The 11,730-nt window shown below is 47.0% G+C and overlaps 1 long non-coding RNA gene across 1 annotated transcript in view; it reads left to right on the top strand.

Moving 5' to 3' along the window:
* LOC121663324 overlaps positions 1-10,327 on the top strand; it is a 16,626-nt gene extending 6,299 nt beyond the window's left edge. Inside the window, exon 2 of the long non-coding RNA XR_006015599.1 lies at positions 9,064-10,327. This is a non-coding gene — a long non-coding RNA (uncharacterized LOC121663324). The remainder of the gene's footprint in view (positions 1-9,063) is intronic.
* The last annotated feature ends 1,403 nt before the right edge of the window (positions 10,328-11,730 follow it).

Here is an 11,730-nt window from a genome sequence, read left to right as displayed (position 1 = left end):
GATACAATTTTTCAGAACCAATGGGGAAAACAGGGAGGAAGGAGTCACAACAGGGAACCAATTAACAACTAAAAAAGAGAGAACTTTCTGGAACGGGGGAGGCAACTTAGGATTGGGAGCCACCCAGGGGGAGGTAACCTAGACCTCAGTGATCTCTTCTGGTCCACCTTCCGACCCGCTGTCCTGGGTGGGGAAATCCACCCAGTGGATGGCCCTGGTTTGAGTGACATTTGCTGGTCTCAGCCCAAGAGTAGGCTGAGCCACCCCAACATCTCCCCCTTTTTTATTATATTGAAAAGGAGGGGAGGATTTAAGGAATTCTAAAATTAAATACTTAAAAATAGGAAGGGCTAATAAAATTAGGAAAATTGTGAGCAAAATCCATAAAAGGTCTTTTATGACTGATGGGACCCAGCTGCTGAAGCTCCATGTGGATGAAGGGGAGGTGGAAGCAGAAAATAAATTGCTGAACCAGTCTTTGCTTTCCACTTGTAGATTCTGTACTTGCTGTTGTATTTCATGTATCTTGGCCTGGATGGAATTGCCTTCGGTGGACAGGTCCATACAACAGAGTCCCTCAAATTCCTCGCAGCCATGACCATGGGCGAGAAGAAGGAAATCAATCGCTGCTCGATTTTGCAGCATTGCCTGCCTTGTTTTCTCTTCCTCAGATAATAGTTTGCTGAGGGCGGAGGACGTGGCTCGGGCGTTTTTTCCAAGCCAACAAGAAATTTGCTCAAGCTCCCCAAGCGCTTTGGCTGCCGCCACCTATGGCAGGAAAATTGAGACCACAACCCATTTGGAGTGAGGCCAATTAACAACTGAACCATCACAATCATCTGACATTTTTTGAATTGATCGTTTGGATCGTGCCTGATTAACAGATTGATGCCATTTGAGGAGCTGAGCCCTGTCTGGAGTAAGGGTGGTCAGTCGCCCTAAGGTACAGGGACCCCCGGTAAGGCAGGGCGGGATTCCGTTCCACGCTCGGTCCCCACAGATCAAAACCAATCCATCCGGCAACACCTTGTTGTGGCCAATGGATGTGGAAACCGACAGGGCCATTTTTTGGCACCAGCCCTTTTTATAGATTTTATTGTAAGGGCTAACTTGGAACTGGTGCCTTGGCTCGTTGTAATGGGAATTGAAGCAGTAAGCTGCTCCAGCAGACCCCTGCAGATGTAACTCTTGGGGCGCTGAGATGTCTGTCGGGAGTTTCCACATCCATCAGTCCCAATGGTGGGGCTGGAGGATATGTGTATCGTGGGTGTAAGCAACAAACTTCTCAGTGTGCAAGGGAATGCCAATAAGGCAGGTCGACATTGGATCCTTCATCCCGCCCATGCCTAGACACAGCCCAGATTGATTGAGGGCTTGTGCTAGGGTCACCCACACGTTGTGTTGTGGCTGCAGGATGATCCACGCTTTGCTTTGCTGGTGTTGGCCTGGGAGAAGTTGCAGCAGTAGATAATAAAGCAACACATGGGTCACCATCCTGTAAGGGGCTTTAACTGAAGAAAAGCAGAACAACATATAAATGAGATAAACAGAACAATCATGCGGTTATGGTTCTCTTAGACTCCCCCTCTTTCAAACAAAATGAAGGGCCACTTAGGGGAGGGAAACACATCAGGGAAGGTGGGAAAGGGAATGTTTGTCCTTGCAGCCTGGGAGGAGAATTTCTTGTTTATTCAGGAGGTCTTGTTTCTCCTCCTTTTCCAGGCAGTTGCTACTGTGTTCTCAGGCTGCTTTGGTTTTGATGTCTTTGTTAAAAAAAGTTTGATCCACTTCCCAGGGATCCATTTAGGTCCTTCTGGGGTGGATACACATCCATATCCTCTACCCCAGGTGACTAAGGGGTATGGGCTGCGTATTTGCAGCATGTCTGGGTCTTTTACCAAGACATTGGGTCTTTCAGTTAGCTTAGCCTTGGTTGAGTTTGTAAAGTGCCTTAAAATAGGGGGGTTCGGTTCTTCATAGGAGCAGTTTAAAAAATTTAAAGTGAAGAGTGCTTTGGCGAGTCTTAAAACCGGGGGCAGTCTTTTCAACGTCTGGTGTTTGCGCTCAACGATTGACTGGCCCGTAGGAGAATGGGAGATACTGGTGACATGTTCCACATCCCATTCATCAAAGAATCTTTTCAGTTCTGCAGATGTAGATGCTGGGCCATTATCTGTTTTTATTTTTTTCGGTGTCCTCAACACAGCAAAGGCTTGAACCAGGTGGTTGGTGACGTCTTTTGCTCTTTCCCCACGGTGGGCTGAGGCGAAGGTCGCACCAGAAAAGGTGCCTACTGATGCATGCACATATTTTTGGCGACCAAACTGAGGGAAATGGGTAACATCCATCTGCCGTACCTCACAACTGCTGAGGCCTCGAGGATTAACTCCTTGGCCTAATGATGGTAACTGATATTTCTGGCAGTTAAGGCATGTCACCACAATTGTCTTTGCCTGGTCTTTGCTGAGGTGGAACATCTGGACGAGGGCTGGAGCATTTTGATGGAATGTGGCATGGCTCAACTGGGCTTGCTGGAATCTATTAGGTAAATTTGCCATCTCAATAGGCATGGCTAGTGCATCAGCTCTCCGATTCCCGTCTGCAATGAATCCTGGCAGATCAGTGTGTGATCTCACATGCATCACATAAAAGGGTTGCTTTCGGTGGGAGACAGTTTGGATCAGCTTTGAAAGCAAGTTGTAGATTTTTGGATTCGCCACCTCTCTGAGCGATGCTCTTTCTGCTCTAGACACCATTCCTGCTACATATGCTGAATCTGTTATCAAATTAAATGGTTCATTGAACCGCTCAAATGCTCTGACCAGTGCAGCAAGCTCTGCAACTTGCGGTGATCCTTTGACTACCTGCACGTCAGACTCCCACTTCTAGCCACTCTTCTCCGGACAGGGGACAGAATGCGAGTGACATACCACTGGCAGATGGTGGGTGAGTTTTTCATGCCTTGCGACGGAACTCGCCAGTGGTAGCACCGCATGGGAGCCTCTTGGTTGATGGAAGGCACCGAGAAGGCAAACTGGAGTGCATCGTCTGGATGTAGGGGGATCTGGAAGAAGCAGTCCTTGATGCCTATGACTCCCTAGCTTCCACTGCCTAGGGAGCATAGAGGGTGATGGCATTCCGGGCTGCAGGGGTCCCATGACCTCAATGACCTCATTAATTTTTCGCAGGTCATGAAGGAGTCTCCACTTGTCTGTCCCCGGCTTCCGGATCACAAAGACCGGGGAGTTCCAAGCGCTTTTGGAAGGTTTGATGTTCCCCTTCCTCAGCTGCTCCTCCACGAGTGCAGTGAGTGCTCTCAGTTGGTGTCTTTTCAAAGGCCACTGGTCCACCCAGACCCTTTTGTGGGTGAGCCAATTCAATTTCTGAGTGGGGCGCTCCACAGTGACCCCTACTAAAAATCCCGGGGTTGCGACGGGATTTCAACCCGGGCTCCCCACTGGGACATGAGATCCCTGCCCAACAATGTAAACCCAGAGTCAATAACATGGACGGACTGTTGCAATCCGCCCCTCTGGGCCCTCAATCTGGACAAGCGTCCTGCTTCTCTGGGCAGCTACGGATCCTCTCACACCCGTAACAATACCTTCTGCTGGTTGCAGCTCCCAACATGACGGCCAGTTGCTGGAGGCGATGACCGTCACGTCTGCCTTCATGTCCATCATTCCTGCTAGGCTGATGTCCGAGCCCTGGCATGAAATCTTGCAGCTTAGCATCGGCTCATTACTTACCACCTCAGCCCAGAGGATAGATGGGTTGTAGTTTTCTGGTGAACTTCTAGGCATGAGGATGGCCTGGGTGAGAACCTGGCCAGCTGCGAGAAAGAAAGGTGGGTTAATACATTGTATGTTAATTGTAAAGAGTCCTTGTGACCCTACTTGGACGATCTCTGGTGTTATTGAGATCTCTGGTGGTGTGTGTGTGGTGTCTCCCACAATGAATAAACAGCAGTCTTTCAGTCCTTCGCGACTCACGAGGACCCGTTGAAGTGTGATAGAGTCCATTGTGGTTGCAGTGGCAGTAGTCACAGTTTTTCTGGTCGTGGCTTCTTTATTTATGTCATCACGTGGGGCCGCAGATCCGCGCTGAGTCCTGTTTCCCAGCTGTACCTCCATGGGAGTGGGCAATACTACTTGCCCTGGGGAAACAGCTCGGGAACTTCGATTAATCGGGGCTGGAGCTCTGCAGTTCCGGGCCATATGTCCTGGTTTGCCACATCTGTGACAAATCCAGTTTCTGTTTGTTGTCCTCCTGTCCTGAGGTGCCGTTGCCTGAGTGGCACCCACAGCTCCCACCACATTCCCCCTTGTTTTTAAATTTGGTTGGCCAATTGGAACTAAGGTTGTACAATGTCGAATCATTTGCTTTAGCGTTGGTGGAGGATCAAGTGGGAGGGTCATAATCACTCTTTTACAGGTTCATTTGCATTAGCTTTCGCTATTTGGGTGATTATGTTTTCTCTAATTCTTGTATCTTCCACTTGCTTCTCCACCACTAATTTCAATTTGTCAACGAGGTCAATAAATGGCTCATTTGGAAGTTGTCGAATTTCAGTATAATTTAGTTGAGGCGCCGATTTAGGGGGCATCATCAAAAATGCTTGCTCCGCCACATGCTTAACAGCATTCAAGACCGGCTCTGGGGTGTTTCGGGCCTGGTCTTGTGGCTTGGCAAGCAACCCCTCACTGGTAAGGTGGTCCATGGAAACCCCTGCGTTATTAGGGTCTTGCAACAGGATTGGGAGGACCTCTCTTAGTTGCCTTCCCACCCGTCATCCCACATCTCGAATTCAGCCAGAGAAAGCAAGCAGGAAAAAATGCTTTGGAGGTCTGCTGGGACCAACACTGTATTAGTGAGGGTGTCCCGCAGGAGATTCCAGAAATATGAACTCTCCCTCCCAAACTCCTTCTGGGCTTTACAAAGTTCTTTGACCCCAGAAGGGTCAAAGGGTTTCCAAGTGGGGTTGCCGCCAGCTTGGTTATAAGTAACCGGAGAGGCGAAGGGACTGCAGGAGGCTTCCGGCTCCGGTTTCAAAATGGCGTCAGTTCTGGTTTCCACAGCATGGGAACCGGAAGACGAGGCGTGGGAACCGGAAGGCCCCTCCCAGTAGGCGGGGGCTGAGGACAAAGAGGAGTGGCCATGGGAAAGATGGGGACTCCCGACGCAGGGGGCGGTACCCGACGCTAAGGGGGAGCTCACAGCCGTCACGTCATGAGGGGTGGAGACAGGAAAGGGTTAGGAGGAGGGAGGAGAAAAGGGTTGTGGGAAGGAGAAAGGAAAAAGGTGGGCTGTGCCATGCGGTCCCCTCCATTTTGGGGGAAGGCAGGAACAGCAGGGAAAGGGGACAAAATGGTGGATGAAGAAAAGTCTTCGCTGCCATTTTGAGGGCAATAAAACTGGGAACCACTTTTAGGACGAACAACTGGGGAAGACGGCATAGGAGAGCGGGTTTGGGTAGAAGCCGAAACAGCTTGGCCAGGGCTATTTTGACAGGGTGGCTGAGAGGATCGAGGAGGGTCAGGGAGATGGTGGCAACCCTGTGCCTCTGGGCATTTTACACCTCCCGATCTTCTCAGCGACGGGGTAGTGGAATGAGGAACACGAGGAACACGAGGGGAGGAAGGAGGGACTTGGGAAGAACTGGGGAGAACTCGGGGCCTTTCTTTTATTTTCCTATTGGCTTTGTGTATATCTCTCAAAGCCCAGACCACATAGAGAAACTTCTCTCCAGAGGAATCTCCCCGTTGGTTTAATTCCAGTATTTTGTCTCCCACAAATTGCCAAAACATGGCAGACTTCAAATTAACAAGGAACATCTGGGGAAAATAAAAGAAGAGCCACTTAACAAACTTTTTCAAAATCCCCTTTGGTAACTTTAACCCACCACTCTTCAGGGATTCCCCAACTTGGAGATAAACCTCTCGCTGAGGCTGGGAAAGCTTAGCTCCCATCTTAAATCTCAGCGTCAACTTCACCCACCACCTGCAAAAAGGAGAAACTAAAGGTAATTTCCCAGGGGCCGGGAACCACAAAAATACTCACACACACGCGAAGAAGACACAGGCATCCAGTCCTGGAAATAAAAAGGCACGGTGGGGTCCTCCGAGTCAGGCTGCTCTCCCGGCAGGAGTTGGCAGCCTCCTCTCGGAGTGCAACTCTTAAAACAGAGCGCGCTGCCAGGAGAGGCGTCGGTGGCTCCGAATCGCTGACACTCACAGCCCCCTGGCAGCGAGGACGATGCAGGAACGCATGTGTGTGAGTCATTTGGGTGCCAACCTAAAGCAATCGGGGGCTTGTTATCACAAGCCTCGGCGTGCCCTCGGGCAGAGGGGACGCAGCGTTAGCCTCCACAGTGTCCTCGCTGGACGACTTTGTGGGATTGGTGCGAGATAGATGCATGCGCTGGCTCCTCTTCAGAGGAAGCACGTTGGGTGGCCGCTGATTTAGGCCTGCATCAGGCCGGAAGCAAAGAAGGCGAGAGGGGCCTCTGGTGTGGGTTCCAGCAGGTTTATTTGCAGGAGGGTCCAGGGACCAGCAAAAGGCCCTGAGAAGCACAGCACACAACCTTTTATGGGGGGGGTGGAGCAAGGCGGGGAAAGGGAAAACAACCAGTGGGGTACAGGCAGAGGGGAGGATACAATTTTTCAGAACCAATGGGGAAAACAGGGAGGAAGGAGTCATAACAGGGAACCAATTAACAACTAAGAAAGGGAGAACTTTCTGGAACGGGGGAGGCAACTTAGGATTGGGAGCCACCCAGGGGGAGGTAACCTAGACCTCAGTGATCTCTTCTGGTCCGCCTTCCGACCCGCTGTCCTGGGCGGGGAAATCCACCCAGTGGATGGCCCTGGTTTGAGTGACATTTGCTGGTCTCAGCCCAAGAGTAGGCTGAGCCACCCCAACAAGCAGCTATTGCAATCTTGGTAGAAGAAAGTCGTAAGTTTACTTTTGGGAGCAAGCTAATAGTGTCCACACCTCATGCAGTTCGAAATGTGCTAAACCAGAAAGCTGAAAAATGGTTAGCAGCCTCTAGGATGCTAAAATATGAAGCAATTCTGATAGACACTAGAAGTGAGCAAGAGTCTGAATCCAGCTCAATTTTTATATGGAGAGCCAAAAGATAACCTAACACATAGCTGCTTAGAAATTATCCAATACCAAAGTTCGAGAAGATCTCAAGGAACAAGCCCTTTCAGAAGGAGAAATAATATATGTAGATGGTTCTTCCAGATGTGTACAAGGAAAAAGAATGTCAGGGTATGCTTTAGTTGATGGGGGGACTATGCAAACCATTGAAAAAGGAAAATTACCCTCAAACTTGTCAGCTCAGACTTGTGAATTATATGCCCTAAAAAGGGCACTGGAATATTTAGCACACAAGAAGGGAACTGTATACACTGATTCAAGGTACGCTTTTGGAGTAGTACATACCTTTGAAAAAATTTGGGAAGAAAGGGGATTACTTAATTCAAAGGGAAAGGGATTGATACATAAAGGACTTATTTTAGAAGTTTTAGAGGCATTAAAATTACCTGAAGAGATAGCTGTAGTACATATTAAAAGACACCGAAAAGGAATGACCTTAGAAATAAGATGAAATAATTTGTCAGATCAAGAAGCTAAGGATGCTGCAGAAGACGGGATAAAAAAGGTTATGCTAATTTTGACCTCAAAGAATGAAAAATTGGAGACTCCAGAATTTTGTAAAAGAGAGGAAAAATAATTAAGTAAGATATGGGGAATGTGGATACAAAAATGCTATTAGCAAGGAATTTTCCTGCTTCTTCTAAACCGTGGGATACTTTTCTCTCTCATAGAAGATATTTGCAGAGTTTATGGGCCGTGAACACCCGTGACCTTGTAAAAGTTTTGTTTATGGTATAGTAGAAAAATATTTTGACAATGCATGTTTTAGGATTTTAGCCAATCACCCCAGGGGGTGGCTGATCCTTTATCCAATTAGACTATGAAGAAAAAAAGTCTATAAAAGAGTTTGTAAAATAATTAAATAAATCAATCTTGCTGCATATTTCCTGCCTGCTGGATCTTCTCTCCTCCTCCCTACGGCTGCGGGACACGGTAATATTGACAGCAGAAATATGGGGAAAGCCAGACGAATGTGGAAAGTGGAAACTTCCTGATGGAAGGCAGTTACCTAATAAATCACTTACCAGAAAAATATTAGAAGACATGCATCAAAAAACTCATTGGGGTACCAAGGCTTTGTGTGATCACCTTCTAAGGAATTATGGGTGCATTGGAATTTATGGGTTGGCTAAACAAATAACTGAAAGATGTATGGTTTGCCAAAAAGTAAATAAAAAGGTGATGAGAAAAACATGATGAGGAGGGTGTGAGTTAGCTCTCCGACCATCTCAAAGTATCCAAGTGGACTTTACCGAACTTCCCCACAGAGGTGGAAATTCTTGTTAGTAATAACAGACCATCTTACCCACTGGGTGGAAGCTGTTCCCACTGTCATAGCCACAGCCAATGTAGTATGCAAAACCCTCTTAGAACAAATTATTCCCAGGTATGGAATGATTAATAGGATAGACTCAGATAGAGGAACACACTTTACATGAAAAGTTCTACAGCAACTAACTCAAGCCTTGGGAGTAAAGTGGGAATTACATACCCCATGGCACCCACGGAGCTCAGGAGGGGTAGAGAGGATGAACCAAACTTTAAAGCAAATCTTAACTAAATTAATAATTGAAACTCAAATGTCGTGGATAAAATGCCTACCTCTGGCTTTATTGAGGGTTCGAACACAACCCAGGTCAGACCTGGGAGTGTCACCTTACGAAATGATGTTTGGATTACCCTTTCTGACCACCCAACATGAAACTGCTACCTATGAAGTAGAGAAAATGAGTGTTAAAGGATATGTCAACACAATTGCAAGGACCCTTGAAGATTTGCAGTCGAAAGGGATAATCCCTCAAACCACACCTTTAGACTTTAAAATCCATAATATCCATCCAGGGGAGTGGGTACTAATAAAAACGTGGAAAGAGCAATCTTTAACTCCACAATGGGAAGGTCCTTTTCAGGTGCTACTGACGACTGAGGCAGCGATCTGGACCAAGGAGCGAGGGTGGATCCACACCAGCAGAATCAAAGGACCCGTTGAAGAACCTGAGGAGTGGACTATAACATCTAAGCCTGGTGATACCAAGTTGACTCTTAAGCAGGAACTGGGTGGTAATGCACTGGGAAGACCCAAATGATCCAAGAGATACAGTAAGAATCACACCTGATTGGGAAATAAGGCCAAGCTCACATCAGTAGTTTCAAGTGTTGCCTGGACAAGTCCTGAGACACCTCCAATACCCCCCTTGGGGAGGAATCCTTCCACTCCAAACAGGAGGATCAGGACTACTTCGGTCAGAGAGTCCTCATATTCTAGCCTTAGCCTGTGACTTACTTAAAAAGGAGGAATTGTCTCTTCCAACAGTGCCATACCATATACACTGTCTGATTCATCCCAACACTGGACATGCTAGGTGAGTTAAATGTAAATGTCTAGACTGTAAAAAATATTAGTATTGTAGTTCACTAAAATGACACTCTCATTACATGAAGTGTCAAACGCCAACTCTATTCCCCATCCAGGTAGAGCAAAGAACAGCTGAAATAGTAACCTTGCTTTGTAGATGGGAATTACTAGTGCCTGTTGAATGAGAGATACCTGAGGAATGGTGGGAAGCTACAATTAAGAAATGTCAAAAGTAATTTGCCTGGAAATTAGCGAAAAGGAAGTGACGAGGAAATAGAGGGCAAGACTGAATTGACCACTGCACTTGCCACCAAGAAGATCATATACCCCTGCTGTGGGTAGCAACCCCATAGGCATGGGAGGTGGAGGTATAAGCCATATCGGACCTCTGTTATTCCTTTATCTGTCACTCCTTTTTTGTCTCTTCCCTCTGGAGATATCGACAAAGCCATGCCATAGGTGTTACCAAAAGCTGTATGTGGAAAAACACTGAGGTTCCTTTTTCATTGTGCATACCCATGTCAACAGTCACTCTTATAACCCATCCAAATTAGGAAACTGTATACAAAACGGGAAAAAGTACTGGATTGTAGAAAATTTAGGAACAAGTGGTAGCAGGTTGGGAAGTAAATGTCCAAAAGGAGAAAGATGGATTTGTTTCACATATATTGTTGGGAGTAAAGTCTCAGGCTTAGTAAAAGAACAACTGGTAAACAACAAGCAAAGCTAACACAGCAATCTAACTCTGTATCGACCCCAATTCAAGACATGTATGTGAAACTCAAACAACAATTAGAAAATGAAAAAGATATCTCAAAATTTGGAAAAAACCTGTTTGTGGAATTGGGGGAAAGGATAGATAAAGAGCTTAATGTAACCAACTGTTGGGTTTGTGGAGGGCCTCTGATGACAGAGGAATGGCCATAGAAAGGCAGTAGCTTAAGCCCAATAGAACTCCTTAAGTGGAATCAGACAAAGATAAGGGGAAAAAACAGACCAGAAGGGTGGGTACTAAGTTCAACAGTGATAAGAGAGGAGTGTCCGTGGCATACCAGGAACAATTTCCTTAACAAAGTAGGAAATACTTCCTATAAGAGATACAAAGTCTGTAACGGAACTTTTACATGGTGGATCCCTGAGAAACCAGCTCTGTATTGGACTCAGGAAAAAACAAAGGAAAAGAATTGTAAGTACAATAATAAGGTCAAACTCTTTCAATGCAACGATACAAACAAAAATCCTTATTTTGGGATCCCAGACATTTCAAAATTTTGGGAAAATGTAACTCAACAAAAATTTGATTACTGGAAGGCGCCAGATGGCCTATTTTGGATATGTAGAAAAAGGGCATATGCAAAGCTCCCCTCTCGGTGGAAAGGGAGTTGTACCCTGGGAATCATACACCCAGGATTCTTTCTTTTACCAGAGTGTCATAGGTTAGCAAGCATAGTCCCGGAAGGGATATCCTTGCTGAGGGGTGCTTACAGCTCCCTCTGGGACCTGATAGAACCTATCAGCTGGCCAGTTTGAATATGGACAATTCTTTAAGCCACTTAAAGTTGTGACCACCTCTGTGATCCACACTTAAGAATAGACAAACTCCCCCCCCAAGCTCTCTCTCGTTTCTGGTGCTGGGACAGGTGGCTGCGGGCCCTGTGTGGGGGCCAGCGGGCCCGGCCCAGGCCCTGCTTGGGCCAGGCCGGGCCGGGCCACGGCCATCCTGGAGTCGATGGACCTGTTCCAGCCGTGGAACCCCCCCCACTGCCTTGCCGTGGGCAGCCAGAGCAGCTTGGCTCTCCCCCCTCTCCACTTCGATAAGCAACATTCAACATTCCAGCTGCAAAGCTGCAAGGCCGAGGTGAGATTAACCCTTTTATTGCTGTGAAGAGCTGAAAACCTGAGGGAAGAGAGAGAGAAGATGCTTAAAGCTGAAAGTCTGTTGTGAAGCTATGATATGTCAGAGTATCCCGTTGTAATTTCATGAAGATATGGATGTTGGGGAAGATGAAACAGGAAAGCCTTATAAATATGATTGCCTGACAAAAGATTTTGGGAATATGAAAACTACAGGCAACATCGAAATGAAAGCCACTTTTGAAATACCAGGTCTTAGTTACTGAACAACTAGAAAACAATGGTATGGCCACTGAAGTAATCCCCTCTTGATGAAACAATACCCTCTGCTTGCAAACAGGTCCAAGGGTCAGAGC

The sequence above is a fragment of the Corvus kubaryi genome, unplaced genomic scaffold (assembly GCF_017639235.1).
Source record: "Corvus kubaryi isolate FWS band 111438036 unplaced genomic scaffold, C.kubaryi_AGA036_p1.0 37270, whole genome shotgun sequence".
Taxonomy (NCBI): Eukaryota; Metazoa; Chordata; class Aves; order Passeriformes; family Corvidae; genus Corvus; species Corvus kubaryi.
This window is presented reverse-complemented; position numbering and strand designations above follow the sequence as displayed.